This window comes from Pyxicephalus adspersus, chromosome 11 (genome assembly GCF_032062135.1).
Source record: "Pyxicephalus adspersus chromosome 11, UCB_Pads_2.0, whole genome shotgun sequence".
NCBI classification, from domain to species: domain Eukaryota; kingdom Metazoa; phylum Chordata; class Amphibia; order Anura; family Pyxicephalidae; genus Pyxicephalus; species Pyxicephalus adspersus.
In genome coordinates this window covers 35494962-35519692 of record NC_092868.1, presented here as the reverse complement: position 1 = coordinate 35519692, position 24731 = coordinate 35494962, and the positions used below count along the sequence as shown (strand labels likewise).

Sequence of the window (24731 nt, the reverse complement as noted above, 5' to 3'; positions counted from 1 at the left end):
GCCCAACGGTACCCCAATTAGAGGTTACTGCCTGCTTAAGTTGATGACTTTTGCAAAGCTTCTACAGTCACTATATGGCCAGTCCTACCTTTTTTCCATAACTGAGTAGATTCCATTATGGCCTTTATCACCTTGGTCTGTAAAGGTGCGTACACACTTCCAATTTTTATCGTTCCAATCGAACGACGAACGATCGATTGGGCAAAAAATCGTTCGTAAAAAAGTAACCAACGACGCCGACGAACGAGGAAAGTCGCTGGAAACGAACGACCGGACCGACGGATCGGATTGGACGACGATCGTTGAACATCGTTCGTGTGTACGGTTGTTCGTTGATCGTCCATGGTCAGAGCATGCGTGATGAACGAACGTCCGTTCACTTTCCTGTCGTGCACATAGTTCCTCTATCGCTCAAACGATCGTATCTATTGTGTGTACAATATCTACGAACGATCGTGTCGTTAACTCTATGTGCAGAATCGTTGCTATACGATCGTTCGTATATATCGTGCATGAACGTTCGTCGTTCGTTTTCCAACGATAATAATTGGAAGTGTGTACGTAGCTTTAGAACTGGAACTTATCTTCAATAGGTTTGTAGATCCATAACCTAGTTCAACATGCACTTTTCCATGGGACGCTACACAGCCGTCATTCTCTCCACACAAAGCACCCTTAAATGGGGAAGTACAAAAAGTCCATAGTAAGACCTAGAAAGAATCTTTTAGGGCAAATTTGCATTTTTTTTTTTTGTACAAATGGTTCTTAATGTTTTCATTTGTTTGTTTGACTCTCAAGTGGCTGTCCTGAAAGATTCCTGGAGAGACAATTAACAATCATTTTGCTCTCTGAAGACTTGAAGTGATTTTACTTACAAAGAAAGTTCAAATACGGAAGACATGTCACAATGGGCAAATGAGGTATTCGGCTTGTATTTAGTGATTATTTAGAAGCTTATGTAGTTTCTAAGAAGCTTTAGAGGTTCTTCACTGGTGGTTTTACACCAGCAACTGACCTCCTTGTGACCTGCATATGTTCCAAGCTGTGTCCGACTGGTTCAATAAAATGGGCTTGTGTGTAGATAAATGCTATTAATATTATTATTAATAATATTAATTTTGAAAAAATAGGTTTCTTCATATTTTGCCGGTCCTGGTTGGGTTTCTGCTTTGAGAACCTACTCATGTTGGTACATGTTTCAGTAGTGAAATGCATGTATTATAAGTAAAAAACTTTTTAGTACCTGTGTGGGTAGTTAATGCATAGGCACTGTAGCATGTTGTAAAATATTGGACACGCTGCATGTTTGTGCCATCACACACTAAAACCAGGCCTGTTAAAATGTATGATTGTATCATTTAGTTTTGTTTAATTCCTTATCACAATGGAAAATCCTTATTCTAAATATTTCTCTCTCACTTTGATGAATGAACGCAAATGCACAAACACACCTAAAATGGCTTACAAATTGCACATAATAGTGGCACCAACATGCCAATAAATTGTGCACATGGACATGCAGTTATGCACATCATAAACACTTGTATCATAGCTCTATAAATATACTGAAAAAGATTATATTTAAACACTAATTTAGTTTTGTTAAAGCACTCTGTATTATACCCCATTTCAATTTTTTTCATAAAATACACATTTTTAAAATCTTTTTTTTTGGACATCAATGCCACAGACCTTCTTCGATGTCCTTTTTGCCACTTGCTGACTATATGCACTTGTGTGGGCTGCACCAGAGGCTTGTGTACCATGGTGGGGAACAATTCGGAGATGTCATCCCTTAACTCAATGTTTCTGAACAAGGATCTCCATGATCAGACATCAGGCGGGTTCAGTCATTCATTCTTATATTGCTTATAGACAGTGTAATCGGCCGTCGTGAACACATTGTAAACAATGATCATTGCTTGGATGTAAAGCTGATCTTTTGTGAGTTTGTCACACACCTGAAACAAGCATAAAACTATCTGTGAGACAAGATATACTGCAATCAGAAGAACACCTGAGCTGTATACCCATTCTGGGTCAGTGGTTCCAAGAGTATTAAAGGCAGCGAATCAGAACACCAACCAAGCAGGCTGTAAGTCAGCCATGACAGTTTATATATTCTCCTAGTTTATCTATTGGCTGCATAAACTTCTAAATGTTAAAGATGACATCCCCTCAGAACACATCAGAATAGGGGCTTCAACTACTAAATAGGTTTTATTAATGCTTTCTTTTTGGTCCTCCTCGCATTTTTCAGTAACCGCCCGGCTGTTTTTGGGTGGTTACTGAAAAGTTCATTAATAACACAGGCCACTACCTGCCTACAGCTTCTTCCCACCCAGCTTTAATCAATTTCTTGGGAGAATACTGTAGCTGCATGGGTGTAATGTAGTCTCAAATGTGGGGACCTGCATTTTTAAAAAAAAAATTGTGCCAAAAAAGGCTGACAAAAGGCATAGAACTAGTCACTGGTTTACATGTAGCCTTCCTTCAGCTGTTATTTCCTTTCTTAGCTTTATATGTCGTGTTTGGTACACTCTTGGAGGTCATCTTGGTGGAGGAACAAGACTTTCCATGTGTGTGCATGTTTAAAGATAGATGGATAAATGCCTGGATATATAAAGATTTTGAGGTGCTACTATAGTGTGATTCCTACCGTCATTTTTTTGTTCCTACCTCACATTCTGTTTATAGCCTACTACTCCAGAAACTTCGTTGTTTACCTTCGTAACCATTATAGCATCATAGCAACCTCCCCTACTAAAAATCTACCTTACCTTCTATTTCATGAAGATTCCTATTTAAAAAAATCACTCTACCTTCTATTTCATTAAAATTCCCATTAGGATTAGCCATTGAAACCATACCCCTACCAAACCCCATACCCCTACGAAAAATGTTGTTACGAGAGTTTTATACTGGAGTGGTGCAAAGAAACGTCGTCACAATATCTCCTTCAACATGGTCCCCTGGTTGAGGAAAATTCTTGCCGCATGTGCGATGGCCCAGTGATGTTGACGAACAAGAAGGTCTGTGGATATATGTCCGTACACTAGTGTCGGTATGGAGGTGCAAAAGAAAGGGTTACCAGTCCGTTCATTCAGTAAGAAAGGGGAACAAATTCTTCCATTACACTGATTTGAACAGAAGACTCCACTGTAATTTGAAGCTTTGTGAAATTTTAGAGCTAGTTTACCTCTGGAGCATCCGAATGCCAATGGGAGGAGTGCTGAACTTATTGGTAGATCCACAAATACTGTGGTTGACTGGTTCAATTACTGTTGGGAAGTCTGCTCCGAAATGGTATCTGTCACTAGGAGAGGAAAGCTGAATGGTACACCATTCACTATAGACACACTATAGTAGGAATCATACTATAATACTATACTACCACCGATTGTGAATTCATCCTGGTGTTCACACGCTTGTTCTACTTCCATGCAGAACATCTTAGGATCCCACAGAACCTAGAACACTCTAATTCAAGGATCAGCCAAATACGGCCTAGCCGGTAGTTTGTTCCAGCCTAACGCCCCCTGGCTGATTCAGCCTAATGCCAGCCGGCAACCCGCGGAGCTCCGGTGCCGCCCCCTTGCAGTTGTTCCCTTATTTACTGCAGCCGGCATCGATACTTCCGGCGCCGCGGTAAATAGGGAAAGCTCCCTGAAGGTAAATCCTTCTCATCCGCAATGTATACGGAGGAGAGGGATTTCACTTCACGGGACGTTCCCTGGTGGTGGGCAGAGTCATTAGGGCGCGTCCGGCCCACCCCATAAATGGCCTAGTGGCCATAAAACTTTGCGGACCCCTGCTCCAATTCATTCACCAACCAAGTGCCCTGAGTGGTAGCTCTTTTTTTCCCTCCCTCTTTTATAATTTTCTATTGGCCATCAGGTCTGTCCTTTATGATGATGGGCTAATAGTAAACCACCTAGGGTAAACAAAAGGTTTATCCAGAAAAAGCTTATTTTTTGAAAAAATAAATAAATTGTATACAATGCTGTATACTATTCTACTTGGCATACGTGACATTGTTGATGCATTTTGTTAGTTCACTTGCACAGTGAAAATTTACAGTCCTGGTTGTTGAGTTGTTACTGTAGTAGATGATAATCTTTGTAAATCATTATGCCTGAGCACCCTCACATGCCAGATAACGCAGCTTCCTTGGGTCACTTCCAGCAGTCATTCCAGTGGGGGAGGAAGAAGTGATTAGGAACCATTGGTGAGGTGATTTTAGGATGGTGGGGGTGAGACTTTGGAGGGATCCCTACACGAACAAGCCGACAGGGTCTCGTTATTGACAAAGTGAAAACAGTATGATTATTTATTGGAGCTAATGTGCAAATTTGAAGCCATAAATCTGCTTCCCAGATTTTAACTGGACCCACTCCTGCCCTATATAGCAGCAAATGTTTTTGATAAACCCAAAGACATAATAAATGTTCTATATTCTAGCTTTTGTGTCTTAGGATGTACTGGCTGCAATAGTTGTCTTTTGTTGGGGGGAGCTTAAAACATATTTAAAAAGTATTGAAAATACCTGTTAACCTTCCTGAAGGGCAGTGTCCTTGTTTTCTGTGAGATGAAAAGACCGAACCAAGAATATATCCTCCTTGTGTGAGCTACTGGTCCCATCAATTCACGTGTCATGAAGATGAACAAACACAGACTTGTTTGAACCAGCCTATGGCTCCTTTCATAGGGGCAGTGAAGAATTGAGTATAACCACAAACTACAAAGGGTCCAAAGACTGATCAAATGTAAAAAAAATGCTTATCTACCCTTTTATATAAAGTAAAATTGGGTGATAGATCTACTTTAAGTCAATTATGTCAAATTGCATTATTTACAAAGTGAATAGGATAATTATGAAACTAGTATACACATACCCTGAATTGGTGAGAGAGGTTTAGAATAAACTGGAATAAAATGACTAATGTAAGATGCCTATTTCATTGCAGTCACATTTTTGAACATTATTTACTTCCCTGTCCTGTGTGCTGCAGACAAGCAGGCTCTGTATTTTAATAAATGTATGTTTAGCTGCGTGACAGACCTTTCATGATCATTTTGGGCCTATAAACATAGACTTTGTGCTCATACTGCTCTGTGATTACAAACCTTCCTTTGTTGCAGACTTAGTTTTTTTTTTAATGTGCATTTATTTCTTTAACCTCTTGTTGGTTTCATGTTTACTGCAGTGCAGCATCCAGCTTTTTCTGTGACTTTCATACTTACAGCTTAGGTCCAGTACTGTGAAAGTCTTTGTCCTAGTTTGTTTTTTAGTGTCCTGTTAATGGTTTTAATCCTTAAATGTGTTTGATTTTGCTCATGAAGATCAATATGAATGTAGTTAGAGCTTTTAATGCTAATACTTTTGGAAATCAGAAGGTTGGTAGGTTTGTATTTTGAGTATTTATGTAGAAGTGCATGCATCCCCATATTCAGAAGTGCTAGATGTGTCACAGGGCTTCAGTTAAGCTGCGTACACACGTCCAATTTTTATCGTTGGAAATGAACGACGAATGAACGACCGATTGGCCAAAAATCGTTTGTAAAAAAAAGTAACCAACGACGCCGACGAACGAGGATAGTCGTTGGAAATGAACGACCGGACCGGCGGATCGGATTGGATGACGATCGTTGACCATCTATCGTGTGTACGGTCGTTCAGCAATCGTGCATGTTCTGAGCATGCGTGATGAACGAACATTTGATTGATACAGGCTGTATTGTGTATGTGAGTGTATGTATGTGTGTGTGTATATATGTGTATATATATATATATATATATATATATATATATATATATATATTTCATATATACTGTGTGTATATATACGTGTGTACAATATCTTTGAACGATCGTGTCGTTATCTGTATGTACAGGATCGGTGCTATACGATCGTTCGCAGATATCGTGCAGGATCGTTCGTCGTTCGTAATAATTGGAAGTGTCTATGTAGCTTTAGGAATGTGACAGTAAAATTGATAAGGTAATAAAAGTATGCATAACTGAAAAGGTTGGGCTTTTCTGATATATATATATATATATATATATATATATATATATATAGCATGAGACATGTATTACTCTAGTACAATATTGCACTTATATCTTTAATATGCGAGTGCTGATCAGACCTGGAGTTCTGTGAGCCAGGCCTAGGTGCTAGAAATGGGCACAATGACTAAATGTTGTTCTGCCTGAAGACACCTGGCAGTGCTAAGAGGAAGTGTTAGAGTTCCATCTTGATCTAAATTCATTCTATGCTACATTTATTGATTAAGATGTTGGAGGAGAACACACACAGCACGCTTCCTATTTCTAAAGTTCATGTAAAGTAAACCTGTAAGTATAGAAAATGGGAGCCACCACTGTTGACATGATATTTTTTAAAGTGCAGAAACTAGGGCTATCCCTATTTTAGTTTGAGTTATTATTGTGTTTAGTGACCAGAAACAAACAGGAAATCAAAACTGACTGTACGCTTAATTTGGTTTTGTGACTTTTTAGGTAGTAAGGCGGAGTCGGCACCCCTGATCCTGCACCCACAGTGGTATGTTTTTTCTTACAGGTTTACTTAATAAAAACTTCGAGCCACACATGGAACTTTTTCTTTGTTTCATTAGCAGCAGTTTTAACTTCAAATGCTAAACATTTCTAATATTAAACTATTTTAGATCTTTGACTTATTCTTTATTCTTTTAGAAATATTTCTGAGAATATTTTATTGGGCACCAACACAATCTGAGTTTAAAAAACCCAATGAATTGTCACCATTTTTATGGTCTTTTTCTTTCTGTGATCCTGAAGTTTGAACACCTTCACCTGTGCAGGAGTAGGGCTTAGCAGAACATGAGCCATGATCGGAGTACCCCCATCAGCAGATTCTGTATAATGCTGGTTCAGAAACTTTGTGTCCCCTAAATGGGATTTGCACCCCAAAAAGTATGAGTAGAGAGTATGTGGTAGCTGAGATGTGAAGAGATGAATTTACATTTGCAACCAGAGTCCAGAAACAATGTGTAGGATCAACAGTACAGCAGGAATATCAAAGGCCCAGACTTTGGTCACAAAAACAGACAATCAGCCAAAGTAATAGAATAGAACATCGGGTCAGTAATCAGGCATTGGAAATACAACTCAGATTTGTTATTGTGTGTTGTGTCATATGTTGATAGATGCTGCAGCAAGGTTTTTCTTGTTTTACTGTTTTGGTGCGTCATGCTGCACCACATCAAAATGCATAGCGCTGTGTTGCCTTGTGTTGTAAAGCAATGTTGCTTTGGTGCTTTCAGGTAGCATTGAAAATGATCATGGCAACACACGGTAATGCATGCAACATGCTTTCACATGCATTGTGGTATTGTATGTGTTACTGCAGTGCATTGTATTGGAAAGGTCTGTATGGGCCCTAAATGAGAAGGGGCAGGTAGTAAGACCACTAGGCACTCAGTTGCCTTTGTATTTGACAGACAAGTTTCTGTGGTATTTGCTGAAGTCCTCATCAACAATTCTGTGGTTCAGGCTTAGGGGTGACACAATGACCCGGGTTTAATCCCAGGACTGTGCTGGTATCACTTCTCTCCAATGTGTAACCTAATCCTAAACTGCATAAACAGTGCTGTGGGTTTCAAGGTTACAATTGAATTGCAACCTCTTTGTTATGGTAAACTTATGTTGTAGAGGAATATATGTATTTTATATGTATATATTTATATAAATATGTATATATATATAATATATTATTATATACATTATAATATGTATATATATTTATTATATATATGTATATATATATGTATGTAAACTTTGTATGTAACTTCCATGGCATGGCAGCCAGGCATTAACATTTTAAGGAGAGGCAGCCTTTCCAATCTTCACATTCTTCTATTACTGATCACCTTTAACTTGCTAGTACGTTTTTATTTTCTGGAATGAAGTCAGGGCACCTCAAAGGAATTCAAAGATACATGGTAAGACTGTACGAGCTTCACACAAGATAATGTCAGTCTTGGGAATCAGCCCAGGGCTTGGAGGCTGCAAAACTAATTTGGCAGTTAAAAGTAGAAATTGGAGTTAAAAGTAGAAAACTAGTAGTGAATATTTAGAGGATGTTTGACTTTACGTTGCTTAACGTACAGAGATCTCCAACTCGCACTTTGCTGCTGCTGAATGTGAGGTCACAAGGGGGGAATTGAATTATACTGGTCTGAGTTGTCTTTTCTGAGGCTTGTCCTTTTTTATTTGGGTTACTTTTTCAGTGTTTCACCATCAAGTGGAAAGAAGTTAAGGAATGATGTGAATGCCGAAGGATTGTTTAATAAACATGCACAGTCCATCAAGGTTGAAGGTTATGAATTGGGAACTAGAGATGAGTCGTCTTGGTGGTATCTATAGAACTTACGTTGCATCCAGATAATTTCTCGCTCTATGTTGTCAGATTAGAATTTTTTTTTTTTTTTTTTTTTATGGCCGTCTTGACACAGACAGAATTAAAAGTATATTTTATTCAATCCAGTCCTTTATTCAAGGAAATATTTTGGCACCAGATATTCGGATATCGTTGACTTGTGCATTTGTCCTGTAGTTGACCACCTCCTGAGAAGATATCGACCTGCTTTAAATTGGTTTTTCATCCCTATAGACTTGTATGACAATGCAAAACTTGTCCAGTGCCAACAAAAGACCCTTAACATGATTCAAAAAATGGAGACTAAAAGGGTACACAAGTTTCATTATCCATCTTTCATTCCTTGAAATCACAGGGGTAAATACTGAGAACCACACGGCCCTCTCTCCAAACATTGCAGTTCAGTGGCATGAGGAAGCTGTAAATGCGCTGTAATCTCATGGCCAGTGTGAATATAGCCCTAAACACCAATATGTAGTTAAATGTCATATTCTTTACTAGTTTTGCAGCCTGACTGTATAACAATTAAAAAAAATGTAAAGCTTTTGAATTGGGTTTAATAAATACATAATGATTTCCTGAGAAATAAAACCTTCAGCTTTTATCAATTTTTACTTGTCATCAAAATTACTGGTACTTATGAAAATAAAGAGTGCAATTATTTATAATAATCTGTAAAGTTCTATGAGTTTGCCTTTAGTATATAATTTAGGAGGCTGCAGTACTTATGTGGTGCTGAGACCTTTTATATGGATTACTTTCTGTTTTACAGAACAATGTTGATGCTGCACTGCAGATCTTTGATTGCAAGAGTTCTACACTGCAAGTGATCTGGTGTATATATTATATTACTAGTAAAACCTAACTGTACCTCAAAGGAGATTGTCATAACAGGCAGGTGGTATTTGTCTCCCTGTGCATGGTTTCATATCTAGTAGGGGGTCCACATTCAGTGTTTACCTAGTGTATTGGAAGTCCTCAGACAAGTTGGCAGGGTTTGTCTGTGCTTGTTTATAATGATGGCTCAATATATGCAGTTTGTGTAGGTAGTGGGGTACCTAAAGTTGCAATCGGACTTTAAAGAAGGTCATGATGCATACAAATGGCCCATCGAGCCATAAACAAAAACACCTTTATCCATTTCCTTTTCCGTGCATTTCTTTTGTCCAGTGCTTGTTTGACCTGTCAAGCCCTGTTTACTGAGGAAGGATTGATGGTTACAGTAATAGTCTAGGATAGCTCACCTTTAATTTACACTTTGTTTTAAATATCTTGCTTTTATAGTTTTTATATGCATAGAAGAAAATGGCAATGGTGGTTTGGCACATATGCAAGCTATCTTTGATTGTGACCCACTTGTCTCTGTTCCCTTGCAGGGCGCTGCCATCTTCTTCCTTCTCTTCCTATAGATGATATTCGGCCATCTTGATTGGCCAGGCCGGGGTAATGTAGCTCTCTCATAGGAGTTCATTGCTGGCACGTGCAGGGGAAGCTGGGATTGCCGGGTATCCTGGAAATCAAAGATGAAGCTGCTTATGTGCATCTCATCTTTTTGACAGATACGCAGAGTAATCAGGCAGGTAGAAGAGGTCATTGTAGAAGAGACATTGCCTGTCCTCATTTAATGGAAGTTTAGTTCTGTTAAAAGACAATTAACACTAGATAAGCTGGATTTAGTGATCTGAAACACTCAAAATGTGCCCAGTAGCCAGAGATCATGGTGTCTAGGTTTTGATTGATATAAGAGAACATTCAATATTTATTCCAAGAAAGAAGTGGATTTCTGCACTCAACCCTAGTAGTGCGGTGTACCCCTGACAGGTGTTTCTTCATTGAACATTTGAATATTAGGCTTGTGTAATATTTATACTTTAAATTCTAATTAAATAAAGCTTACCACTTTCATTTTATTTTGTTGATGACTTCTGTATGTTGTACTGATTATTTTTGCGGTTCAGTTGCACAACTATTCGTGAAACTGTACCCGACTCGGTTTACATTTGTTCCATTCAGTAGAGGATACTACTAGAGGATTCATAAATTTATTTGATGGAAATGCTTGCTAATGCACAAAGCATTCTCCACATTTTCTAATTAAATGGATGCTGGAATATTGCACTCTTGGGATGAAGCTAATGAATTGAGGTTTTTGGGAATGTGCAGGCTAAAAAGGAGGAGGATGTTCAATATTTCTTATTAAATAGGCAGCCAGACATGACCTGCTTTGCTGATGGGTTTAGAAATATTTTGAACTTTTTCTGTTATTTAGCTTTTCTATCCCACAGTCCAAACACGTACAGATAGGTCAATTGGCTTCCAACCAGAATGGCCCCCAGTGTGAATGTGTAAGGTAGGGATGCTCCATTCAGAGCCTTTATAGATGATGGGGACTGATGTGAATATATTATCTGTGCTTTGTATAGAACTGGTGACAAAAAATAAATAGAAATAACCTGTTTATGGCAAGTTATTAGTTTGAGTGGAGCTTTTGTCATCACTTTAATTTTGTCCACGTGGCTTATGTATTATCATTTAATTATTATATTGTAGCTGTTCTACTTGTACAGTTTTTGCATTTCCCCATTCTGAGCAATAAACAAAGACCTTTCCATTTTTATATTAATATTAATAATCAGGATATATATAGCACCAACATATTACAGAAAATGACAGCATTACAGCTTGTGCTTCCAAGTCTACAGCTACCTTGAGATGTTAACTTTTCTGAGCCAGGGGTTTATGCATACCTTCCTTTTTCTTCCTGATCACTCCATTTGGCCAAAGAAAACAAGAGATTTGTAGTCTGCTCAAGGCCCATGTTCTTAATGGATAATTACTGAGCTCCAAAGGTGTTGTGTGTGTGTCACTCCAATGCTTTTCTTACTTGGAAGTACTGGGCATCCCCTCCAGTGGCAAAGCAGAGCATATCAAACCTGTTGGCTTAATCACTGGTTTACTTTCAATCTAATCGTTTCCTTGTAATCTGTTTATGCACAGTTTGTGTGGAAGTGCCAATGCATAGGCATATCACTGCTTCATTAGTTTCTGAGTGTATGGTTTGTCTATTTACCTGATAGGGGTCTGGATTGGAGGAAGATTGTGTCAAGATGATCACAGTGAAGGTCATACTTGACTCAAAGACTGCATATTGCGTGTGTGCTGTCTCTGCAAAACAAGGCCAAATCATCCCCCCTCCACCACCATGCTTGGCACTGGTTATGAGGTGTTTGTGCTAATATGCTGTATTTAGTTTTTGCGAAACGCGGCGCTGTGCATTACAGCCAAACAACACCACTATGATCTCATCTTGTTCCAGAAGTCTTCCCAGAAGTGGTTTGTTCCGACACAACTTTGCAAACTTCCCCATGCTGCCATGTTCTTTTTAGAGAGAATCATCTGGCTGCAATTTATACTCCTAATTCGTATAGAATTATGAAGGGTGTACTCAATTTTTACACACTACTTCTGCATTTTGACTTTGGTAAATAAATATACTTGGTTAACATCATAATTCATCTAATGTTGTACAAATAGGTCCATAAGTATTTGGACAGGTACAACCTTTTTCTAATTTTGGTTCTGTACATTACCACAAATCATTTTAAATGAAACAACTCAGATGCAGTTGAACTACAGACTTTATAGTTCCTCTCATTTTTATGCAATCTTTTTGTTCAACCCACTGAATTAAAGCTGAAAGTCTGCAGTTCAACTGCATGTTCAAACTCAACAAACTGAGTTGTTTCATTTTAAAATTAATTGTAGTATTGTACAGAACCAAAACTAGAAAAAAGTTGTCCAAATATTTATGGACCTAACTGTGTATATATATATTTATATATATATATATATATATATATTTATATATATATATATATATATATATATATATATATATATATATATATATATTAGATTTTATTTGTATAGACCAGGGTAAAGTCATCTCACAGACTGAGAATTCAGACTGTGGTGTTTTCTTGCAGCTCCATACTGCACAGCATGATCCTGTACTCCTCCGTGTACAGTACGCCCGCTCTAATATGTCTGTAGGATGCCCACCGCCAGCCGTTAGCTGCATTTATTGTGTGTTTGGTTTCCTGGCAACTCGTAGATCAGATGCTCTGACTCTTCCTGGAAACGGCATTCCTGGTGTGAGACTGACACAGTGAACTGCCTCCGTTTTACACCAAGCCTCTCTCTTTGCTGCTTGCCCCTTCACTACCAGCTGCTGCCAGGTCCCAGTCTGACGCACAGTGTTATTGTCACTTCCTAACTGCTTAACCTATTTCTAGTCATCAATCACTGAGCAGCCAATGAAAAACAAAAATGTTATATGTTGCTTTCATGTCCCCAGATGTAGTGTCTGTATTGTTGTTTTTTTTCCTTCTGTTTAGCTTTTTTTTTTAGGCCTTTATTGTCACCTTGTATACTTGTTAAAACACACTTCCTGTCCCTGGGTTGCCAACTGTAACTATAGCAGATCTCCCTTTCCTTCTCCGTTACAAAGTGTGTGGGATTAGTAGTTCATAATAAATACCATTGCTTAGGATTGAGCCCCCTCCCCCACAATATCTTGTGTATTTTGCAATACTTGCATAATTTAAATAGTGATCAAAATTCAAATACAGAATTTTTGTAAATGGTGTTTTCTAGATATTTCATCTAGGTACATTTCATCTTTGCGTTATAAAATATTTGTCATAGTTACTAGACCATTTCCTCACTTCAAGTCTGCATGAAGACATTCTGATGGTGTAATGCCATTAACATTATTTTTATTCTTATTATACAGTATTTATATAGCGCCATTATATTACACAGCGCTGTACAAAGTCATGTCACTAGCTGTCCCTCAAAGGGGCTTACAATATGTCTTTACATCAGTCATATGTCTTTAATACAGTCTAAGGTCAATTTCAGGGGGAAGCAAAATAACCTAACTGCATGTTTTTGGGATGTGGGAGCAAATACGGGGACAACATGCAAACTCCATGCAGGGATTCTGGCCAATATAGAAGAGTGATAAACTTCGTTCCACCAAGGTTGGAATCCGCACACATTTTTTAGTATTTCTTCAAGGAATACAAGATTTTGGTTGTAACTTTTGGGCAAGAGTTATTGTATAATAGGTAAAGGCTGCATGCAAATGGAAACCTTTCCACAGTCCTCTCTACCCCACAATCAGGCTGTAACTTTGTAAGTTTATAGTAACTCCCAAGGTGAGAGAGTGCAGCAGGGGCTGATCTATATCCAGATATTTGTAATCACAGCTGAGACTTGCACAGGTACCAGGATTTACATGACTGTCATCTCTGAGCCATCGCCTCAATTTTTGAAGTACTCTTACCTGGACGATGTATGCTTAAAAGATGGCTCTGTCTTATTGGAGAGTACGGCAGATGGAGGTCATTGCATGAAAGATACTTTATACCTGAAGATGTTAAACTTGCAGATGAATTTGCGAACATGAACATAATACGAAACATAAACAATTATTTGTTCCGCTGTCCAACTTTAACCCTTGTTTTCTTGCAGGTTTCTTGGCAGCATATGAGTTAAATTACATTTAAAATTTACAATTTCTTAGTCTCACTGTTAACATTGCTGGGGAAAAGATATCCACGTCTGTATTAGACTTTAATCTGTGTATTTCTCTATAAAAAGCTGATAGTTTATAAACCCTAACAGTGAATTTATATGCTTCATTCGGTCTGTTAAAAGTTTCAATATTTTTGCTGCATTCAATGCAGCCAAAACTTGCAACCTTTATTATTATGTCTAATTTCAGTTTTATATTGTATATTCTGCCCGTCTGATGTGCCGCACCCTTACGGTGGATTGAGCTGGGTTCAGCTTCTATTACTCCTAATAGTTTGTATGTTTTAGCCTTTTTGCAAGTTTCCATTGGGTTCTTCAGTTTCATTCCACAACCAAATATGTTTTGGAAAATGCCTTTCCCTCTATTTAACCCTAGCTTGTGTGGACACTAAGCACAACTAAGGCAGGGATTGCAGTGGCTGCTTTCTCTGTAAAATGCATAGCATGTTCATGCTGTTTAAAATTAAATCAGAAAACATGTGAGAGTTGTCTGCTGATTTATGTCTCTAGCTAGTCATAGATATCAGATAGGCATGGGCATTATTATACAGTATTTATATAGCGCTGACATATTACGCAACCCTGTACAAAGTCCATTGTCATATCACTTGCTGTCCCTCAATGGAGCTCACAATCTAATGCCCTACCATAGTCATATATCTTTAATACGGTCAATTTTTCAGCGAAGCCAAATAAACGACCTGCTTGTTTTTGCAATGTGGGAGGAAACCCATGATAGAACGGGGAGAACCTACAAACTCCATGCATATAGAGTTCTGGCTGAGATTCAAACCTGGGACTCAGTGCTGCAAAGGCTGGAGTGCTAACCACTAAACCATCATGCTGCCCGTTGGCAGGACCTTCAAAGGTGGTTATCATGCATCCCAAACACATCAGCAGTAGACATAACAAGGTGGCTGTAGGTACTCTCATTGAAGGACACTCTATCATTCATTATATAGACATTTAAAGCTTCAGTCACAAAATAACAATTGTGCTTTGCGTTGGATCATACTACAACATACAGCCGCTTTTGCTGTTAGGCATTGTGACTAGCAAAGAAAGGAAGATATGCATGTAGCAGTACATTGTATCATCATGCATCATCAATAGCAGTGGTGGCTAACCGGTTTTGGGTTCCGCGGACCACTAAAATCACCGGCTCCTGACTGTGCATGCGTGGGCATAGGAGCCGGGTATCTCTCAAAGGGCAGAAACCTCCGCCAAAATGACATCATTAGGACATATTCCTGCCCACTGTCCCATCGCAGATCTGAGCCTGCAATCAGAGAGTAGGTGGGTTGTGTCCAGTGACAGCCCGCACACCTTCCTGAGCCTAGAAACTGCACTTTGGACATGGTCCACGGCTCTGGCCGGTGCATCCCCACAGCGGGGCCAGAGCCGCGCATCCCTAAAATTTTCTCGCAGACCACCAGTTGGCGACCACTGATCTATAGAGATTGTCAGACATTGCTTTCTATATACAGTTTGGTGTTCTTGTGTATTGCAGGCTGGAGGGCTCGGTATATATCACTACCACATATAGTGCCAAGGAAGACGATTGTGTTCTTCCAACATTGTGACAGTGGTTTAGGAGAAGCCCTTTTCTGTCAGATCTTCTGTGTCCTTCTCACAGACCCCACAAAACTTTTGGCTGAATAGGAATACATTTGCACAGACACACACTCCAAAATCAATTTTAGACTATTTTAGCTAAAAAGGGATGGCCGGCTCCTAAATTCTATAAGTTTTTTTTTTTTTTAAATGTAATGCCCAATAACCTCCTATATGTCTGATAATGCTAACATACTGTATACATAGATACTGTTATTTTTGGAGCTGGATAATCTTAAGAATTTGTTGCCTTTAGGTATTGTTTATTCCTGCTGCAGTTGTGCGTGCTGCTTGGCTGTTCATCATTGCATCATTGTTGTTGTACTGATAAATGACATTAGCTTCCACATATTATTACATATTATACAGAATGATCATTGAATTAATGTACACGTGTTGCTGCCTTTCCTACCAGCTGAATGAACTACAGGCTGTCTCATTTATTATGGCTTTGAATTATTTAATTAAACGACCTGATAATTAAGTGTCTGTTTTCACACTGTCCTTCTGGGATTTCTTTAACATTGCTATGTACTCTTAGACCAAATTAAATTCCACGTATCTGGCATGAACAGCAAGCTTGCCTTTCAGCACCAACTGATTTTAACCTGTTACTACCTGTGCCCATAGCAACAGTCAGCATCCAGCGGTACAAAGACATGAAACATTTACATGCTGAAAGAGATGACATAAGAATAAAAATGAGAACGGCCATTGCTGATTTTTTGTAGCTTTGCAGTCATAAACCTAATGCAGTCATTAGCATGGCCGATGTCTAGATGCTTTATATGTACATCCTTGTCTTTGGTCATTGACAAAACACATCGGCATCTCTTCAGGTTTTGTTATATACTTTCTTTTCTTAAAAACAACATTTGGGTGACAAGTCCAAGGTTGTATATTCTACTACCAAACCTGACCCTATATCTTAGTCACATTGCACTATTCAAGTTTTTCTATGAAAATATTAGACATTTATCTGTCATCTTACTAATTGATTTTCTATATACAACCCTTTTTTTTATTCTCTTAATTTAGTCCCTCAAACATCACAATTTCTCTATGCAATATAGGCAGTTCATGGTTGATGAGAGGTGCTGTACATAACTTGTATCCTGAAAACATCACATCACCTTGTCTCAGTATTTTTCCCCTTTAGCACTGATGAAAGCAAAGACCACCAGCCTGGTTCTGTATTCCACATTAAGCCCTGTCCCCCGATCTTGACTTGCACAATCGGGAATAGTTTATCCAAACTTGGTAACTATTGTGACTGAGTTGGTGTCAGTACGCACTGTGTCAGCAGCTGGGTGTTTTCAAAAGACTGTTACCACTGCAACAAGGGTCGCTATTGATGTTTTCTCTCTCACTTCCTTTTTATTGGTGACAACTTAAAATATTCAATATCCCTTTGCTCTAAGGCTTCATACACACATCAGATGATTCTCATTTGATAATCGCCTCGGGGCTGTTATGGGACGAGAATGTGGTCCGTGTACAGCGCTTGTTGTTTGTGGATCCGCCAGGACGGATCCATGAACAATCGTAATGGAAGTGAAGGGGAGAGAACGCAATGGGGTACCACTCCGTCATTCTCCCCCTCCCCTCTCCATAGAGCAGAACTGCGCTGCACGTACATCACTCGTTCATGCATCGTGCAGTCTTTTTGTCTTTGGAAAAGTTTGTAAATGATCCTTTCCAATGACAATTATTGAATGTGTGTTTACGCAGCTTAAGTCTGTCACCAGGACAAATAGAGAGTGGGTGAATCTTTGCCATAGGGACACAGAATGAAAAACCTCACCAAGCCACATAGCTAAACCTACTTCCAAGATATTGTAAAGCCTGTTCAGCCCTTTCTGCACATTTGTGCTATTTGCTTTATTCTCGTGGCTGGGTCAATACTCATGGCGGACCCCAGTCATTAAAACCTGGGGAAATAGCTCAGCATGGATAGAAATGCTTGCACATCATGTATGAAGGAAAGCTGGTGAGTCACAATAAAAATGTAAACATACTTAACATAATGGAATCTGTTTACATACCGGTACTGCTAGGGACATACCAAAGGGGGACAGGACTATTTCACTGTGATGAGTGAGTGTTTTAATGTGATATACTTGTTTACTGTTTTGAATACACTTGTTTTTCACTGCTTGCGATAAATTCAATTTTGAATTGGCAAATTTTGGTATGTATTAACCCACCGACCTTAATCCTTTACATTTAAAGCAGCCAAAAATTTCCACTTAGAATATTTATAAGGCAAGGCTTTATTGCAGAAAGGGACAAGCGATGTCCTTTCTGCAATAATTCTCACTTGCCTGATAGCTATCTTCTCTTATAAAGATGCCTGAAGATCAGAATGAGGAAGATGGGAAGGAAGAAGATGGCGGCACCCAAGAACGAACAGGAACAGGGGAGTATAGCTAGTGTTTAGTTCCGCTTTATTAGAAATTCTGGTTTTCCATCATTTTGATTGTGATTTGATGTAGTATGATAGCTTATGAAAAAACCCATTGAGAGGCAGCATTCAGCAGCAAAATGTTTATTAGGGTTTGCTTGCAAAATATTGTTTTTATTTTCTTTGAAATCCAAGAAGCCAATGAGCCTATAAGACAATTTTTCCTAACTTTGTTAAAAGAGGCTTACACTCCCCTCTTCAGCAAGCCTTTGTTTTTGCTTCCTCTTGCATTGCTCGCCTGTATTTGGGCAGCAGGGAGCTGAAACACGTTGGAGATGCCATAGAGTGATAGGAGCCTGGGCTTCACCTATGATACCGCCATCTGGATCCTTAGTATAGATAAGGCATGTCTCCAGAATCTCCTAAATCAATGATTGGCAGCCTAACAAAGTGCCCTGGCCAGGACCAAAACAGTGGCTCACATACTGTGAATTTTGCAGAACCAACTGATCTGAATTTCTGTTCTCACTAGCACTAGTTTTCACATTAGAACATTACTGTTGGAAGAAGAGAAAAAAACGATCTTGTGTTTTTGAACTGGTTTACCCATACTTATGTTTTTATATTATCTCAGGAATCTTCAGAACTGCAAACACGCAAGCAATTCAGAAAAAAAAATAAGGCTGGAGGGCAAATTCTTGTTACAGAGTTGACAATAAAATAATAATACATATGCTGAGAAAAATTCAGGAACAAGGTAACATCTTCCTCCTCTAAGTAGAATATACAGAGCCTCCAGTTCGTTGCTTTGGCAACCTCGTAGATAAACAGCTCCTGACAGTTAGATTTTCTCTTCACCAAGGAGCGTCTGAGCTTTCTGGGTGTTCCCAGGCGATGAGATAGTGTGTAAGTGTTCACTATGCAGGGAGCACACAATTAGGAATCGCCTGTTTATGACTAAATCCATTGCACAAGTGCTGCCTGTAATATACAGAGCCTTTGATTGAGCTACTCTTTGCTGAATTTCACTCAGTGAGCTTAATAATAAGGACATTTAATATACAGATGAAAATTATATGGCTCAATGATAGTCGAATTACTTTTATATAGAGGGCTTCCGGTCATCACACATAATCAGTGCAGTGTTCTCCCCCAGTCCCTTTTAACCAGGCACTCCACTTGGCACTTTTCAGTAACCCTCTTTGCTGTTTTGATGGGTACTGAAAGGTTTGGTCACAACACGGGGCCACCAACCACCATCAGCTTTCTCTCATCCAGCTTAAAAAAATTCTGGGGGGAATACTGCAGTGAATTCTACAAATAGCCATCAGAGAATGTAGGCGTGCATGAGGGCATGGTCCAGCACTATGGGTTTGCTACAGGACATGAAGAGTAAGGAGAGAAGTATCTCTTTATGCCCCTATATTCTTTGTAGAGGAATGTATAGTGGCCTCCTTGTAAAACTTTAAATAGAATTTGTATGGTTTACAGGCCGTTTGTGTTGAAACAATAATCTTTATGTATTTATACAAAGATTCATATATAATTATTTGGATAAAATACTAATTGTTTTGCCAGCCCATTGTATCATCACAAGGTGGATTATGCACCAGACCTATGGACACAACTAAAACTTACTCAGTAACCGCTGTAGTCTTAATAATCCGACACGTTTTTCCAGTTTAGGCTTTTTCAGGGGTGTATGATAGCGACTTAACAGTATGAGGGTTGAAACCGGTTCATGTATGGTTTGTTGATTGATAGTAAGTATAATCAGCTTTGACTGAGATTACTTGTGTACAGCAATCATAAGAAATGTTGCAGAATCCTTGTGTTGATTTGTCAAAGTTAGGTATAGAGGTCAATTCCCATTGGGGAAGTTTCCCGGGGAAAGATAGAGCACAAGGATAGGTTCAATATCTTAACTTTCCAGTGCAGAAGTAAATATAAGAGTCAATTCCCATTGGGGAAGTTTCCCCGGGAACAGAGAGAAGGAGCTCCAGGATTTATTACGTGTATGGTAGGTCACTGTGCAGAATTGCAGCAAACTGCTAAAGGAGAGTCAGAGACTGAAAAAATGTTAAAGAAATTGGAGTGTTTGGAGACTGGAGACATATTGCAGGAGATCTCAGACTTGTAGAGATCATTGTCAATTGCAGGGCAATGGGGAAACACAGATCAATTTCTACAGGATCCCCAAAGGCAATAGAGAAAGCTCTAAAAGATTGTAAGATGAGTAAAATGGTCACTCTCCTACAACTATTAATTTAAACCTCCTGCCGATCATAACCTGGCCACCACTGTGTTCCTCCACTAACCAGCCTTCAAAGTCAAGACTACTGTCATGTTTATTGCAAGGCATGCTAAGAAAACATAGGCCCCTTCTGTACTTGCTGTGGAAATCCACATGGTTTTCTCCTTTCAGGTGCAGAGCGATGGTAGTGCAATTATTCCTCCAAAGGGAAAAAGCAACTGCAGATCCAGAAGTGACATACATGGTGATTCTAGGAACCAAACACACTCCCATTTGGTTGAATGAGCGCACAGTTGAGCCTGTGATACAATGCCATGTGAACCACATCTGAAATGGCTCCTTTAGCGGAACTAAATCCTCCATACTTGATTGGTTCTGCCATCTTGTTTTTTTCTCCTCTTTATGGAGATGATTTTTGTCCATCTCGATTGGCTGGGCTGGGATAATGTAACTCCTTAAAGAGTGAGAGTTCATTAATTCCTGGCACGGGTAGAGAAGACCAGGATCACCGGGTATATTGGAAACCAAAGCTGAAGCTGCATGTTGGACAGTTGGAAGGTTTGCATGCAGTAGGAAAATGAGCATAGATATGTATGATAGACCCATATGTGCTTCCATCCAACAGGGACTCAATGACGGCACAAGCGATTGCCGAGTAATCATTTCGCCCATCAGTTAGAGGTTAGTTATGCAGTTGGAGACGTTGAGCTTTTAACTTGTTGCTTGGCACGTACAAACCCTGCTATGCCAAGACGATATGGTTTAGGTTAACAGAAATTACACAGTGTATATCTTTGTATATTGTTTTGTTTGCTTTTTGATCATCTGGTCATCATAAATATGTCAGAAAAGCTGAGATTTAGTTATAAAACCGATAAAGCCCACATAAAACCCAATAGAGTTGGTCTCTTCTGTGGCTCGGCTATTTTGCTGGCGGGAACGAGAAAAAAGAATGAAAAAATAGCTCTCATGTTGCAGTAACTAAACGAAAGACTGTTTGTTTTACCTGAGAAAATGGATGTAGTTACTTTCTCACAGCCAAGGAATATGACCATCCAGTTCTTCCCTGCTATTTATTGCAACCAAATCATGTGAGCTGCATGAATCTAACATGCAACGTGGAATCCACTGGTAATCATATATAGCACAGTTATTTTTTGTAGCTTTCTATCCCTTCCCACATTATTCCTACCATTTCGGCTTTCTCTAGAGCATATTTTTGTGATTCATTATATACTTTTATGCAAAGGCCTTAGGACACAGATCACCTCGCGTTTTTCAACACATACCGTGTTATTTCACTGGTGTGGGCATGTGAAATGTCTGGTAGCATTCCCCTAATAATGACCTAAGCATGGTGCCCCTCCTCTCTGTGTTCCAAAGTTTCAGCGAATAGACTGTAGGAGGTATCCCGTTTTTACATTGATGAGAGAAGGCGTCAAGTGGGAGAAAGATGAAGGCTTTGTAGAAAGTAAATGAATTTCTATTTTGAAGGAGAAACATTCAAGATGGAGATGAGCATTCTGTTTACAGACGCAACCAGATTAAATGACAACTGAATTCAGTTACTTAGAGAAGAGGTTATTAGGTGATCTAAAAGTATATATATCACTTGTTCTAATTTCCAGCTTGGTAGATTTGGTAGAATTAGCACTTTTCTTTTTAGGACGGTGATACCCTTGCTAAATATGTGTCACAAGGTTTTTTTGTTCAGCTCTACATGTTGTTTTTTTTAAACACAAAGCTGAAGGCTTCAACCTAAAAACTTTACTTAAGTCGCAATGATAGATATGCAGTCAGACAAATGTGCCAATGTCTTCTATTTTCATAGTCTTGCTTACTTTTTTGTTGAAGCTGCTGTGCATTGTAAGAATATGATTGTACACTCAGTGATGTAACAGGCTCATTCAGGCATAGCTGCTCCTCTTCTCTAATATTTTTTTTGCAGGCAGTTTTTGTGTGGAGTGTGTCTGTATTCTGCCATACCAGCAGAAATTACTGGAGTGTGACGTCAGGAAGCAACACTTTCACTGTATTTTAAATTATTACATGCAAGGGTACAGAACTAATGAGATAAACTTTCTTGACCAGAGTTTGCATTTACCTTGGTCGATTGGGTCACTAGAATTTGTGTCCTTTTGTCACTTTGACTACTAGAAGTTCTCAGGTAGAACCATCTGCAGAAAGGTAAATTTTATAGACATTGGCCAAGCACCTGCCCTCTAAGTCTTTGATCACCAAGGCAATAAAAAAAACTGAATGAGAGCGCAGAGCCCCCCAGGATACCTACATCAAGCATCCTGGGAGGCTCTGGGTGCTCCTTTTGTGCATGCTCTGATCTCAGACATGCGCAGAAGGGGCAACTTTTCTATTAAGGTAAAGAGATGCCGACCTCACACAAGTGCAGTGAGATTGTCTCTCTCTTCTTTTTTCACTCCCCCATTTACAGTGGGCTACATCACCCGATCTGGCATCTGCATAGTCCGAGATTGCGGGAGACAGAAGAAGGAAGTGAAGAATGAAGATAACGGCGCCTGGCGCTGACAAAGAGGAATTTCGGGACGACGCGGGACTGGATCGTGGTAAGAACCAGCGCCATCGAGGGACCTGCGGGATTAAAGGTTGTGTCATTTTTTTTATCTTTGGTTAAGTTCGGTTTTAAAATAAAACTATAAAGAAATCGTTAAAATTTGGTTTATAGAGGTAGTTTTATGACTTCTACGTGAAGTATAAATCCAGCTAAACAGTTTTTATCCTTTTCTGTCGTACATTTCCTCAACTAGTCTTTTCTCAATGGGGTTTAGCGCTTTTCTTCTGAACTGAAAAGCGCTCATATAATAATCCTCTTTGGGGTGAGACAGTGACTGCCTAAGCTCACAAGAAATGGGTGGAATGATTCTAATTGTCGTTCAACCCTAAAAGAACTAGAAGGGCAGAATGGAGGAGGATACTGGGAATAGGACCGGGGCATGTAGAGTATTATTACAGTTCAGGCGCCTGTTTATAACCTTCCAGCGTTATGTAGAGTAGCAATTGCTATGGGCCATTCTAGTGGAATATGAAATCATTGATGCTTTCAGAGAATTTCTTGGCATTATAGCATTACACTGGCTGGTCACATTTCCCATATACAAAACAATTACAGTACAGCATGTTTAGTTTTAGTACTCCTTTCTTGAACAGCGATTATTCTTCAAAGGGAGTTTGTCTAGAGCCATAGCACTTGAGTAATTGGGTTCTGATGAATGCAGCTATTGTCTAGCTTCATTCTTGCTCTAGGCCTGGTGAACCTGTTCACTGAATCATTACTTTGAGGCAGGTGTGCAAGAAAACTCTGGGACTGTCTGCTTCCAACATGACTTAATCACACAGGCGTTTTGCTTAATCTACTTTAAAAGGCATTGTCAGAAGACATTTAGGGGTAATGCTAGGAAATATTGCTTTACGTAAAAGCTAGGGATGTTTGGAATATTTTCCCAGCAAAAGTAGCAGGCTGATGGAGTTATGGAATTTGAAAATGTTTTCAAAGCTAAGACCTATTTCCATGTCCATAAATAACTTTGAAAGTTCAAAGTTAAAATTAACAATTTTTTTTCATTTTCTATAGAACTTTAACCAGTGAAAAGTACCCTGCAAAGGCTTTTAAACATCTTTTAGGAAATCTTCAGTCTTCATGCAGGTTTTGTTTCTGACAGTATAGGTGGAAGCCCCTTCAGGTGTAAAGAGAAGGCGGACACAAGAAACCTCTCGGTGTTTATAAGGACAGTGGTTCTAAAGCTGTTGTTTTTGTCTGATTACAAGGCCAGGAGCGCTTGTCTGTAAACTAATAATAGTGATTCAGGGGAAGGCGCTATCAGAAGAGTATACATCCATGGAGTTTTTCCCACCCCTCTTTTGGGCGTATTGCTGTACCATTATAGGGTAAAGGACACCCTCTTAAGGTTATTAAAAAAACACATTGAACCTAGTATTACTTCCTGAATTGTAAGCAGATTGTTAGTGTTGGGAGTGTTGTGTGCAGGGGAGCCGGTTGGTATGCTGGGGTCTTGTACTGGCAAAAGTGGCAGAAACAGTGTATGAAGTTGGCTTTGCTTGGGGTGTTGTTCAGGATTTTGCTGTGGGTGAGGTGATCAAGGGCAATGTACAGAAACCGAGAAATGCAGGACTGATAAGCAAGGAGGGGAGATGAGGGATTGGGTAAATGAATATGGTGGCATGTAAGTGTTTGAAGGGTTCAGTCAGATTGCTATGATGGTGGGGAGGTGTGTGTATGGATCAGGTAATATCCAGACAAAGCATGAGAGGTTTGAGCAGCAATCTACATGGAGGAGTGTTCAGGGATGTGACAATGGTTAAGCTGGCTGCGAGTACGAAGGGGAAACAGTGTTCACATATTATACAGCTAAACGTGTGGAGGGTTCAGGCCTTTACTATT

The 24731-nt window shown here is 39.3% G+C and overlaps 2 protein-coding genes across 3 annotated transcripts in view; both read left to right on the top strand.

The window, feature by feature from the left end:
- Nucleotides 1–24731, top strand: part of SIK3 (SIK family kinase 3) — a 98750-nt gene that overhangs the window by 14845 nt on the left and 59174 nt on the right. The gene's annotated exons all lie outside the window — the stretch shown is intronic.
- Nucleotides 1715–24731, top strand: part of LOC140340425 (uncharacterized) — a 148599-nt gene continuing 125582 nt past the window's right edge. Inside the window, exon 1 of the mRNA XM_072425620.1 lies at nt 1715–1725. The gene's annotated coding sequence lies outside the window, so the exon portion shown is untranslated. The remainder of the gene's footprint in view (nt 1726–24731) is intronic.